Genomic DNA, 14,115 nt, shown 5'->3' on the forward strand with positions numbered 1-14,115 from the left:
TCATGACTCTTTAAATACTATACTTCCATATTATTTACACTAATTCAGATATAAAGACTAACAAGGTTTCATTCTTTTTGAATTTGAACTTAGTGAAGGAGGTCTAAATATAATAACTTCTACTGGTATAGTAACTTTCAGACTACGTTGGTAGGAAAATCTCTCCTACACATGAAAAATGTCCTGATTAAACATTTAAAATCTTTAAGAAGAAAAAGTGTTAATCACCTACAAGAGAATTATTGCATAATAAATATCCCTAAACATTAACTCAATAGGATTTCTTGACCCTCCATATTTCTGTAGGAATTTATAGAATGTCTTTGGTACCTAAACTAGATCAGTCAAATTTTGGTTTTATTTACTTCAGTAACATCTGAGTAGTGCTGAGAGTCAACTTTTAATCTTAAAAAAGAGTGTGGACTTTTTTACTTGGTGTCAGCAATCAACTAACCACATATTGCCACAGAAGGTTCTCAGTGCAGTAACATGTGGCATCAAGAGCTAAACCTCAGAGCGAGATGAAAACAATTATCAAAAACTGTTTTGATTTTTACTACTGAAATAGGGGCTACATAGATCCTGCCCTCAATTTGCACCAAGGAGTTGTGTTGTTTTCAGACACACTCGAGGTACACACTTGAATTGTAACTGGAGTTAATTCTCTCCTGAAAACAAGCCCGTGGGTGGAGGACAGAACTAAACATGTTCCGGCTCCATGTGATCTTTGAGAGCCTAATGCCATATTTGTATGACATTGTGGAGTTCCTTCACTATTAGAGACATATAGGAAAAAATATATTGCCTAGTTATCATTAACTATATTCCACAAACACTGTATCCTTGACAGGGCTTATAACTTCTGATATAACTTCTGAACTGCAGCAGTGTGTTGGTCCTTTGCATGTGTGAAACTCTCAGGAAAGAATCATCACTTCCAATCATCTGCTGTTTCAGATGTCCTTCTCAGTGCAGGACTATACAATTCAGAAGTGCCTGTTAGCATTTTTATACCATAAAGAACATTAGGGAAAGCTATTTACATTTACAACATGAAGCTTTTCAGATTATTATTATTATCTGCAGTTGCTAGCTACAGCCAAAGAATGGCATAAATGTGTGCATAACACCACTTAGACTTGATGATTCCTGTTAGTCTTTTAAAAAATGTTCACCCATCAAGGGTGGGAAGCAGAGAGAAGAGATAAACTGGAAGACAGATCTTTGAAAAGTTACTGGGATGAAAGATAAAGACATGGAACTGGACTCTGTGGAATAATATCATCTGTTTATGAATTATGTTCATACATTATCTAACAATGTTATTTAATATATTTTAGGAAAAAGAAAATTCAGTCTTTTGTCATATTGGCAAAATCAGTCATCTGTTTTTCTGAATTTGGTATTGGCCTCAAAATGCATTTGATATAAAGATACGTCTTTAAAAATGGATCTGTGTCTTGATTGTTACCCTTCGGTATTCTTTATCACCAATATTACATGAAATAGCTCTAAGCTTTAGAAGTGGTGTAGTTCAGTGTGCTACACTTTGTGCTAAACATTTTGATACATTTATCAGATCTCTTTGTTATTTTACTGATATCTTTTTGTCCTGCTGTGATTGTAATTTCCTTTTAAAAGGACTCTTTACTTCTATTTGTTAGTTTTCTATGTATTCTGAAACAGAACTGGGCTCAAGCCCAGATTCAAACACAAAGGAGTTTAGGGAAGTTCAGATCCAGAGCTAAACTTTCAGGCCTTAGGCCGTTCCCCCTCTCTCCTCACCTACCTCCTTTCCTTCCTTCACCCTTGCAAAGTAACAACTCTTTGGGATCATACTAAGTGTGGCAGAAGCACAGGGCTGGGGCAGAGGATTGTACAGGCAAGGCCTTGGCCAATCTTTAAAGGCAGTGCAAGCAGCACACTGTGTAAGTCTACTAAAATGTATAGAGGCAAAGGGGTCTGCAGGGGCACAAGAGACCCCAGGAGCAGTGACTTGCTTGGTGAAGCAGTTACATGAAATGGAGTATCAATAAATTTTTAAAATAGTGAGGCATGTTCAGAAATCATGGGACAGGCTTTAAAGTTAGAAATAATTTTTTTGATGTCTTATTTTTTGGTTTCAAATGTTGAGAAGTCATCCATGCCATGTACTTAAACTTTTCTCTAAAATCAAGAGAGTGAGCAAGATTTTTTTGTTTTTAAGTGAATATTAAGATTTCTCTTTAAATGATTAAGATTCTCATGTGTTTCAGTTGACTGAACTCCCCAGAGCTGAAACATTAAAAAGTGCCAACAAATATCATAATAAAATGGCAAGGGTTGAGAGTATAGAAATTGTTTTGACTCAGAAGAAGTCTCTGTTCTGATTTTGGTTGGAAGACTATGGAGTAGGGAGAGAAGTCACTGATCTTAATTTATCTCTACCTTTTCTGTTCTCTAGTGATGGAAGCTCACTGAAAAAAGAAAAATTCTGTCACTGATAGTTTTCTAGATGCTGAAAGCGACAGTTGATGCTTTGCTTTTCATTCTTAATACAAAGGAATGGTGCCTAAAGTTGATATGCAGTAAATAACATACTCAAAAAAATATTTTTCTCTTCATCAGGCTCTTTTTCAACATTTATAGTAGTAGTGTTTGATTTTCTTTAACTGAAAAAAGACTTTCTATACTATGATGCTTAGAAAACTGATTCAGAATGCGTGAATACAAATTCAAGTCCATTCTGCAAGTGACCCATGGTGGCCTTAGATGAAAATCTCTGTGCTGTATGTAAAGGAACAGGAGCCTCAGCGTCCTGCTCTATATGCCAATGCCTCAGCTAATGGATGACACATACATACCTTTTTTTTGACAACATAAAGCTAAGACTTTGGTTCTGAATAGATATCTTAGCATAATTTTGATTTTTGCAAACACTCTCAGAAGCTTTCTTTTTAGTTCTGCTGTGGAACAAAAAATTTCAGAATCAAAGACATTGTCACAGAATGGAAATGTCAGCTCTGGTTAGCAGATGCACATTTCATCTCCCTGTGCCCTTTGTTAGTAGTTCTTTGTAGAAGGAGTTGATAAAGAGACACTATTCATATGGCACTTTGGAAAATGTATAAATGTTATCTTTTATGGGACTAAAAAGAGTTTCTGGGGCCAGTATGAAATGAACACACTATTGTAATGAAAAAAGATTCAGTAGTGGGGATATAATGACTGTAAGTCTGGAGCAGATTTATCATTATGAAAAAATGCGCCCACTCTTCCCAATAATTCTCTTTCATTAAGGCAATCTTTGGCATAATGCTATTTTACCTTTGCAAATCTACCTAGGTTTCCCACTTTCACAAATCTTGTTCCCCCAAGACAGCTCTGTAATGAGAGTGAAGCGTTTTTATTATTGCTTTTGTTAATCATGCTACCTGCATCCTGCAAAGTGCTTCTTATTCTAAGCTGTGCCAGAATTATTGGGGGATTAATCAATACCTTTTACCAATCATGATCACAGCTGTTAATCACAGTTGTAATTACCAACTGATTAATTAGGGTAGCCCTGCTCAAAAGTCAAGACTCATTAAATTTCCAATACACCTAACCTTAAATTCAGCCCAATATCCACAAAGCTCTACAATTACATTCAACTACTCTAATTTATTACTCATTGCTTTTTTAATAACTTTCATTTATTATATTTTTTTCCAGTATCCCAACCTGGATTCCTAATCTATATATAGTTTCTTATTGTATACCTACTCTAAATATAATAATTCATTACAATTCCTAATAAATTATGATAAGGTCAATGAAAACGCAACCTGCACATGTTTAGGGACCTTGCTTTGAATTACCCTTTCAGTGTGATAAATGTCTTAGCCAAAGAACAACATTTGGGTGTATTCCAGTGGCTGATAAACTGAAGTTATTTGCTTTCTTCTACTGTTGGATGCAATTTATATTAGCAAAACAGCATTTCATTCTATTAACAAGGGTACTGGCTTATTTTTACTGGACAGTGCATGCTATGTAACTGCTAATTCATTGACCTTTTTTCTGTATAGTTTGGGGTAAGAGAATCTGAATCCACTGCTTGGCATTTTAACAGAGTGATAGAAGTTAAGCTACCAGTTAGAAGATAAACATATTTTCTTTATGCTCTCTTATTACTTACTAGATTTATAAAAATGTACAGAAGAGGCTCTTCTGGTAAAATAACCAGTCTGCCTTCCACTATCACTACTCCATTAAAACTGGTCATATTAAAATTCAAAGGTGAATCTTAAGGCCTTGTGTCATCTGCCTCCACTTTGAGACACAGTGCTGCTACACCTTACTTCTCAACGTTTTGACCTCCTTTAAGGGTAATTTTGGCTGTGTCATGTTACCTTTGTTAAGAGGAAGCATATAATGACACAACTTCAGTCAGACAGTCCCTTCGTTACTCCATCTTGCTCCTTGAGACCTGTATAACTGGTCCCTGTAACTGTCAGATTACCACAGCCCCTGTGCGAGCTCACTCACTGTGGGAAGCAAAGTTACAACTTCACCAGTCCCTCCACCAACCTCTCTCAGTCTGGATTTCTCTTATAGAGTGTCTAGAGATTAAATGCAGGATCTGCTATGTCCTTACATCACACAGTCTCTCTCTGTAATCTGGCATTTGGTTTTCATGGCACTGTCTGAATTAGATTCTATTTTTTCAGACTCTCACTGACTTATTGTTTGACTTTGAATAAGACATTTAAGGTCTAATATTGTAAGTTCTTATTCAAGTGACTATTCCTTTAATTCAGTGCAGCTCCTCGTATAAGAAATGGTTTGATGTCAGAAAAACAAGAATTATCTGCACTTGAGTGCCTCAGAATAATTAACAAAAACTATATGTAATCTGTAACAAGCTGTTGCAGCCCGTGTGGAGCTCCTGAAGTACGATAGTCCATAGGCCTCAGTGCTTGATTCTCTTACCTGGGAAACCTTGATCCCAGTCACTGCTAGTCTCTAGGTCACAACCTCCCCACAATACCTCTTTGGTACAGGGGTTTTGTATGACACCCTTTCAGAGAAGTTGAATCCTGCTGCCTCGTGCTGCTGGTTCTGCTAATGCTGCTGCCCCCAAAAAGCTTCTGCACTGTTGGCCTGCTTCCTCCAAGAACACCATCCATCAGGAACTGGGGTTAGGGTTACTACTTCACTCCTTCATAGATGTCAGACTGCCAGGCCCTCAGCACCTCCCCCCAGCAAAGAATCCCAAGAAACCTTCAACCTTCCTTGACTAAACACTCCACTGTGATGGCTGAAAATGGAAAAGGCAATCTGTTTCTCTCAGTTTGCTATGCCCCAATTTCCCATTTACAAAACAAGGGCTTAAAATGATGTCAAGGCTCTTTAGAGGCATTCGCCATCTATAGCTATCAGTGTTCTGGAAGTGCTCAGGTACATGGCTGGAAATAGTATACAGGCATACCTCATTTTATTGCGCTTAACTTTATTGTGCTTTGCAGATACTGCGGGGGTTTTTTAAAACAAATTGAAGGTTTCTGGCAGCCTTGATCAAGTCTATCGGCACCATTTTTCCCAACAGCACATGCTCACTTCATGTTTCTGTGTCACATTTTGGTCATTCTCGCAATATTTCAAACTTTTTCAACATTATTATATCTGTTATGGTGATCTGTGATCAGTGATCTTCGATGTTACTATTGTAATCGTTTTGGGGTGCCACGAACCGCGCCCATATAAGACAGCAAACTTAATCGACAAATGTTGTGTGTGTTCTGAGTGCTCCACCGACCGGCCGTTCCCCCGTCTCTCTCCCTCTCCTCGGGCCTCCCTATTCCCTGAGGCACAACAATATTGAAATTAGGCCAACTAATAACCCTTCAATGGCCTCTGAGCATTCAAGTGAAAGGAAGAGTCGCACGTCTCTCACTTGAAATCAAAAGCTAGAAATGAGGAAGCTTAGTGAGGAAGGCACGTCGAAAGCCGAGATAGGCCGAAAGCTCGGCCTCTGGCGCCAAACCGTTAGCCAAGTTGTGAATGCAAAGGAAAAGGTCTTGAAGGAAATTCAAAGTGCTACTCCAGTGAACACACGAATGATAAGAAAGCAAAACAGCCTTATGGCTGATATGGAGAAGGTTTTAGCGGTCTGGACAGAAGATCAAACCAGTCACAACATTCCCTTAAGCCAAAGCCTAATCCAGAGCAAGGTCTGACCTCTCTTCAGTTCTAGGAAGGCTGAGAGAGGTGAGGAAGCTGCAGAAGAAAAGCTTGCAGCTAGCAGAGGTTGGTTCATGAGATTTAAGGAAAGGAGCCATCTCCATAACATAAAAGTGCAAGGTGAAGCAGCAAGGGCTGATGTAGAAGCTGCAGCAAGTCACCCAGAAGATCTAGCTACGAGAATTGAGGAAGGTGGCTCCACTAAACAACAGATTTTCAATGTAGACAAAACAGCCTTCTGTTGGAAGAAGATGCCATCTAGGACTTCCATAGCTAGAGAGAAGTCAATGCCTGGCTTCAACGCTTCAAAGGACAGGCTGACTCCCTTGTTAGGGGCTAATGCAGCTGGTGACTAAGTTGAAGCCAACGCTCATTTACCATTCCGAAAATCCAAGGGCCCTGAAGAATTATGCTAAATCTGCTCTGCCTGTGCTCTACAAATGGAACAACAAAGCCTGGATGACAGCACATCTGTTTACAACATGGTTTACTGAATATTTTAAGCCCACTGTTGAGACCTACTGCTCAGGAAAAAAAAAGATTCCTTTCAAAATATGACTGCTCATCGACAATGCACCTGGTCACCCAAGAGCTCTGATGGAGATGTACAACAAGATCAATGTTGTTCTCATGCCTGCTAACACAACATCCATTCTGCAGCCCATGGATCAAGGAGTCATTTCAACTTTCAAGTCTTATTATTTAAGAAATACATTCCGTAAGGCTATAGCTGCCATAGATAGCGACTCCTCTGATGGATCTGGGCAAAGTAGATTGAAAACCTTCTGGAAAGGATTCACCATTCTAGATGCCATTAAGAACATTTGTGATTCATGGGAGGAGGTCAAAATACAAACATTCACAGGAGTTTGGAAGACGTTGATTCCAACCCTCATGGATGACTTTGAGGGGTTCAAGACTTCAGTGGAGGAAGTAACTGCAGATGTGGTGGAAATAGCAAGTGACTCGCTTTATTGCGACATTTGCTTTATTGCAGTGGTCTGGGACCGAACCTGCAATATCTCCAAGGTATGCCTGTACTGTACAAATATTTAAAAAGATACTATCTGAATGCAAATACTCTTTATTCCAGGCCTCTCTTCAGGGCTTGGCTGCCAGAGGTCAGGGCAAACGTAGAGGTTGGGCAGCTGATGGATTTGAAAGAAAGAACCAGAAGAAGCCTCAGCCAGAGCCACCTCCTTCCCTTGGGAGCTGCTTTTAAGCTAAGGCTCTCACCCTTGGCCCCCACCTATGCCTGGCGATGGACCCTGCCGGTCCAGGCACTGACCACCCCATGGCTGACTTCCCAGCTTGCGCTCAGACCTGCCTCATCATTTTGGCCATGCCAAGCCATCGGGGCTCTTGCCTGACCCTGGCTGCTGTCGCCAGGCTGCTCTGCCCTTGGTGCTCAGGCAGGGTGGGAGTGGGCCCTGCGGACGAGGGTGCTGCCTACCGGCCCCACTGTCGCCCTCCACTCCCCTTCCCCACCAGAGCCTTCTGCCCCTGCTGCTCCCTGACAGTGAGAGAGAGAGTCTTTTCATTTTCTTCTGTTTCAGACATAAACTATTCCCCATCTGAGACAGTACAAAGCCCAGGCAGCTATAAGAATACTAAGCACATTTCGCTACTTCATTTCTCTTGTAACTTGAAGTTTTTCTTTGGATTTTGGAATATAACCCTTTTTTTGGAGGGGGTACATTCCCCCCACTGCTCTTCTGCAAATGACATCTCTCTACTCTGTGGCCAGATTTTCTTTCCCATTTCCTCTACCCATCCTCCTCTCCCCTTTATAATCACCAATTCCTTTTTGTCACCAGATGCAATCAGTGATCTTTTACCTGATTACCTCCTGATAAAGCTTAGTATTGGAAATTTGGTTATATCGCTGGTCATAATCATCTTTTTCTGAAAATGCACTATTTGAATGGACCATCATCAAAGCTGTACATCTAGTATTTTATTATCACTCTGCAAGGTACAAGAATTTTTCCTATCAATTCCTATGACTTTTCAATGTAAGAAAAAGAATATTGGAAAAAACTAGTCCAATGTTTAAAATAGTGTGCAGTACCACCAATCCTGCCCAGCAATCAAACAAAAATAATACTCTGCACATACACATATCTGCTTGTCCTATTCACCTTGAGAAACCAAGAAAAAAGGCTCAACTAATATGTAACTGCAAAATATTTTCATGAAATATATTGCTCTAAAAATTTTAAAAACTATTAAATAGAACCAAGAAGACTTTGTTTCATTTTTTTCCTCATACGCTATGTGTTTTCTACATGGTAAATGCTATTCCACCATCTAATGAACACCAATTTGAAATACTTTTACTTTTTTACATATTGGTAATACTTAAATATTTTAAGTAAAGTAAAATAGTTATGCATTTCAAGGGGATATAAAGATATTTAACTAGAGCTAGACTTTTATCTTTGCATACATACGTAAATGTACATATAAAGCATAGGTACATATAAAGATATACCTACAAACCAAGACCTTGTGCATACTGCATATGGACCACAAATTCAGAGCTGGGGAAAAAGGTTTTGTTCCAGATGTAGTTACACTATCAAACAGTACGTTTCTCTCTTACATTAAAACTGGATAAAGCATGGTAGAGATTATAGAAAGTACTGAAAATGTAATGGCTGGATCACTTGGATTTCTTGATAGTGTTGTACATTACATCCATATTAAAAACAAATGGCCTTAACATGGATAATGGTGTCTTACAATGAATACCCAAGGAATTAGGGGCTATTAGCTATGTGTGAGCAGCTCTGCAATATCTCTGTCAGGTGAGTTCTGAAACTGGGCTATGTCTGCTGTACTCACTGGATCTCTCTTGCTGCCACTGCTGCCCATCCTAAGCGCTGTCATTACCGCTTGCAACTTGCTAAGCCATGCAAATTTCAGTGCTCCTGGGAGCAGAATAATAAAGGTTATGCATTGTTAAGAGCATTGCTGATTCAACTCCCATTTCCCTCAGAACATTTTATAGTGGATGTCCATTTAGTGCAACAGTCTCACAGGAACAAATAAAAGGGGATGTTTTCAAACACCAGCCATCTAAAGGATAAGGTGTCATGGTCTCTTGGCAAGTAACTACTTCAATGGCAGAGCAGTTTGATTTGCAACAGTTATAAAAGAACTATTCCTGACCCTAGAGCATAGCAGAGTTAATTACGGTAGTAGGCAGTTTGGAGCAACTAATTTATATTGGGATGCTTTAGCTGGCATTAGAAAGAAGGGATTTGTCATAATGTACTAATCCACTTCCCCCAACTCTTGCTTTATTTTTAAATTCAAGACTAAAAATCCTCTTGCTTTGTTATGACAAAGACAAAACATAATTAAGGGAAGGTGAGTCTCATTTATTCCATATGTACTTGTCCTTAAGGCTGTATTTCATTTCCAAAGGATGTTAGGTGACAGGCCAAATATCATGTAGAGTCTTTCAAAAAAGGAGTATTTTGTTGTTGTTTACACAGGAACTCTAAGTTACAGAATGATAGCCATTTGGCAAGGCTAGAGAAGACCTTCAAGGCTAAGCATTTACTGAGTGAATCTCCCTGCGTTTCTTAGCTGCGACTTAATTTATCTTTTGTCATCACTAGGTAGCTATACCAGTGACTTAAGACACCTTTTGTCACCATTTTCAGGTTGGCGACCCTCTTGACTGTAAAATAAGACTGAAATGTCAGCGATAAGAATGCAGAATTCACGTGTGTATGCTTTATGATGGATTATCAGAGAACATTTAATGCTGAAGGGCAAAAAGTAGAACAATAGATGTTAATTTCTAGCAACATTTTCAATAGCTCACTTTCTTCATCCCCTGTTGCATTTCACGGTTCTCATAGGGATTGCTACCCACAAGCTTAGAAAATTGATCTAAGCTATACTCAGACTTCATCAGTTTGAATCTGTGTGTGGTGCTTAATAGGACTTTATCTGTCTGGAAGCTTCCATTCTGCATCTTCATCTAAGCTCCTGTTTTGTTCATTTCATCAAGTTCTGCATGCACAACTGAAATAGCTGAGCTCCAGTATAGGGTTTCTGTACTGCCCTCTCTATTTAAAATGTTCAGTGTGACATGAACATTGGGTTTGGATGGTTCACCATCTCTGTATCCTCACTTGTACCCACCTGACAGATGAGTAAAGAAAAAGAGAATTCAGGACAGTGAAATGAACATTTGTGTTCTATCAGGTCAGACCCATAAGACTGGCCAGCTGGAAACATGAGATGGGGAAAACAAGTCAGCTCCTCTCTGCTTTCTTACTATTTAAATTCTTTTTTTTCTTTTCTAAACATCCCTTTCCCCATTCTATTTTGTCACCAGTCTAGAAGCACTATGCTTCTGGACCACTTCACCTGCTCCTTAGAGTACTACGTAAGTTATGTTGTACATTATATTGGTTCTAAGAAACAGAATGACACTTATGGCACATAGATCATCAAGAGAGATGAAGGCACCATGCAATTCTTGCCAGTGAATAAAAAATCATAAACTTCAGTTTATGAACCAAGTCTCTGTACTGGTCTTGGCTGATGTCTGCCTAGTGGAATAAGAGTTATGGGAGGGAAAAACAACCTTCCTCATTTTCCTGCTTAATGGATATTCTGTTCCAGAGCAGTAGAATTTCAATAAAAAAGAAAGCGATTTTACTATTGCCATTTAACAGAGCATGACACTTTATGATTTGATAATTTGTACGACTGAGTTTTGACAGAGTTCATCAGCACTATTATGTAAACAAGATGGACAATATCACATACTTTATACAAGAGAATAGAGGATCCAGATTCCAAATTCTTGATGAAAGATAGCAGAACAAAAATGCCATCATTAATAGGTGAAAGTTAGGGCACAAACTTTGTCTCCATTTCAGAACACACAGTTAAGTAATGTATGTCCAGGTCTGAGAAACTTCATTTCACATTGACTCCAAAGAATTTATAGTACCTCTCAAAATGAGGCAAAAGATCTCTCCAGCAGCTGAACTGTCAAAGTCAGCAACTAGTTTGATAAACTGATGACTTCCCAAGGTTGTCTTCAACCCATTAGATATTCTTATATACATTTAAAATTTTCATAAAATTTTTAGTATACTACATCTTTCAGATGTACTTCGCTTACAAACAGCTTCAGAATTCCTTGAGAACCTTCCTAATGCAGGCTCCCTAAGGCTCAATAGATGTGCTCAGTTCGATAGTAAAAAAATACTTTCCAAGATAAGGAAAACTGAGTATTATGTGTGCTTTGGTACACTGCCCATACCATCCACCAGGACTTACCATCGCATAGTTCAGTACTACTGCTTTCTAAAAGAAGACATCTGAGCAGAGAGGCCAGATACTCTTTATGGGTTATTAAATTACAGAAAGCAAAAACAAAAAAGGTGGAATGTCTGTAACCAACTTATTAAACTACTTAGAGAGTTTGTGTGACTTGCACATACAGAAAACCTTTTTTTCTTCATGGGGTATGAAGGAATAGAGGTTAGAATTATTTGCACAAGTGTGCAAGCTTTTCAGCAGTTTCTCCTCTCTTCTGTGTGCACACATTGTCATGCCAAGGCAGTTCCAATAAATAATGCTTAGGGGAGATGGGGAGTGGACTTTTCTAACTTAACGAAATGGAGTGTTTTTCATAAAAAAAATGGCAAGTACAGACCTCCTAAGAGAGACCCAGCTTGCACCTAAAAGCTTGTAATAGCTATCAAAGCAGACTATTGCAAATGTGTAAGGAACATGCCATTATTAAATGAGATAGAAGAAGCCAATGACCTATGTGTTCCTATACATGAAACAGCTGTCAAGGCCTTGCATCTCCTAGGAATTTTCCTAGCTGTTCCATGAAACTCACTGTGGAAGAACTAAGAACTGTGGCTGCCACAGAGATTCAACTTGCTGCAATGAGAGAGGAGGCAAGGTAGAATTTGGGAACCAAATACATTGCTAAAAATTTTCTTTTAAAATCCCAAAGCACTGGAAAGCTGATTTCTGCAGCAGATACAGTCCAAACTTATTAGTATCAAGTTACTATCTGAACTCTGTGAAGCAAAAAGAAACTTCTGTGAAGAATCAATATCTGTCAGTGAAAACAAAGTATTGGCAATAGCATCCCATCTCTGTATCAGTGTAGAAAATGGCTTATAGTTCTAATATTTAATGCCTATTGGTTGGAACCAGATGTTACTAGGTCTTTATGCATCTGTACTGACAAGAGGAACATGATCTCACTACGTTCCTTTGCTGAGTTTTGATCCAGATAACAGCTTCTATTCCCTGTGGTCTTAGCTGTGTTTTCTGTAAGTGCCAGCCAGTGGAGCTGAGGAAGCCTGAACAGGTGAGTATGTTATACCTGATAAAATAAATTAGAGTATGGGAAGTCTCTCATGGAGTCTCTCATATTTCACACTCTTCCTGCAGTACAGTTGAAGTGCAGATAGTGGAAGAAACTAAGGGAACTGCAATCTCCCTCACCTGTATTTCCCAGGATTAGCTGGTGTTACAAAGTCATTTGAGACCTTTGAGGTTCATGCTCTCTCTTGTGACAGGTCCATGAAATTTCCTGGATAATGCTGTCTCTACAAGCCTATGTCATTTGGTTGAGCTGCATTTTGTTATTCTTTGGGTACTCTGGGAAAATGTATTAGGATGATAAACACTCTAAGCTGATTTCAGCCATGGAACTTGAAATGACCCTTTTCTCATGTCCAATGAAAATAAAGACAGTAATATTATTTATTATAAAAGAAAAAAAAATAAGTAGACAGTATATTGTAAAGTTTTATGAGAACATGGACATCAGAAAGGGAGAAAAAGCCATGTTAAACCTTCTTATCCAAAGTTGAAGTGTAAAATGTCCCTTTTTCTCTGTATCCAGCCTGTCCTGAGGAAAGAAATGCTATTCGGCAGAGGCATGTCAGCTCTTACACTTCCACCTTTAGTTAAGATTTGCTAGTTGGATCTTTCAAAATCAGCTGTAATGATGAATATGGAGCTACTGACTCCCAAATCTGACCTTGAAGCAGCATGTGACATATTCATTGAGCAAAGAGTCATAAGAAAACTTCTTTCTCTGCATTCTGCCCAGCTAGGCAGAAGAGGCTACAGTCTGGCCCACTAGAAAAGCTCATCATTCCTGGAGCTTACTCGCCACATGAACATATTTTCTGGAGCCTTACTATTAAGTGCTGCCCGGGATTTTCCCTGACATTGCTATTCTGTACAAAGAAAACAGCAATCCCTGATAACAAGCAGCAAACTATTAACGTTTTTTTTGTTATTCACTGTCACACATTAGTCACAATGAAAATCCCTTTGACATTCTTCATGTTCAATAACTAATGTTTATTCCTATGGGAGAAAGCTTGGTGACACTTACTATTAACAAAACTAAGTTTTTTTTTTTTAAGGCTACCCACAAAATGTGTCTTAAACATAGTCTTCCTATCTAGGGAGAGAGGATGAGCTGATGATAGTACAAAAAATCTTAGGGCAAGCACTATTCCCAGTAGCTTTGAATAAGTTCTTTATATCTAATTTTCACAAGTACCCTCTCAGTCTTGCTCATCCAACATGAAAAACCTCCTGCTGAATGATTAGAAGCACTCAACACTCAGAGCTGTTAAACAGTTTTCTCTGCTAATCTCAACCTGATACCTCAGTTTGCTCATCTGCAAAAGAGACATAATGAGTTGCCAGGTCATGGTCAGCGGAACTGATGGCCCATCCTTGATCAGAATGATAGTATGGTTGCTGTCCCATGACACTGCTCCCTGACTTCTAGTCTACCTGAAGGAAATGGCAAGCCAAACAGGCTACACAAATCACCTAGGCATATTCTATGTCCTTACACTCCTCCTTCTATGTACATGTACATATGCG

The sequence above is a fragment of the Apteryx mantelli genome, chromosome 4 (genome assembly GCF_036417845.1).
Source record: "Apteryx mantelli isolate bAptMan1 chromosome 4, bAptMan1.hap1, whole genome shotgun sequence".
Lineage (NCBI taxonomy): Eukaryota > Metazoa > Chordata > Aves > Apterygiformes > Apterygidae > Apteryx > Apteryx mantelli.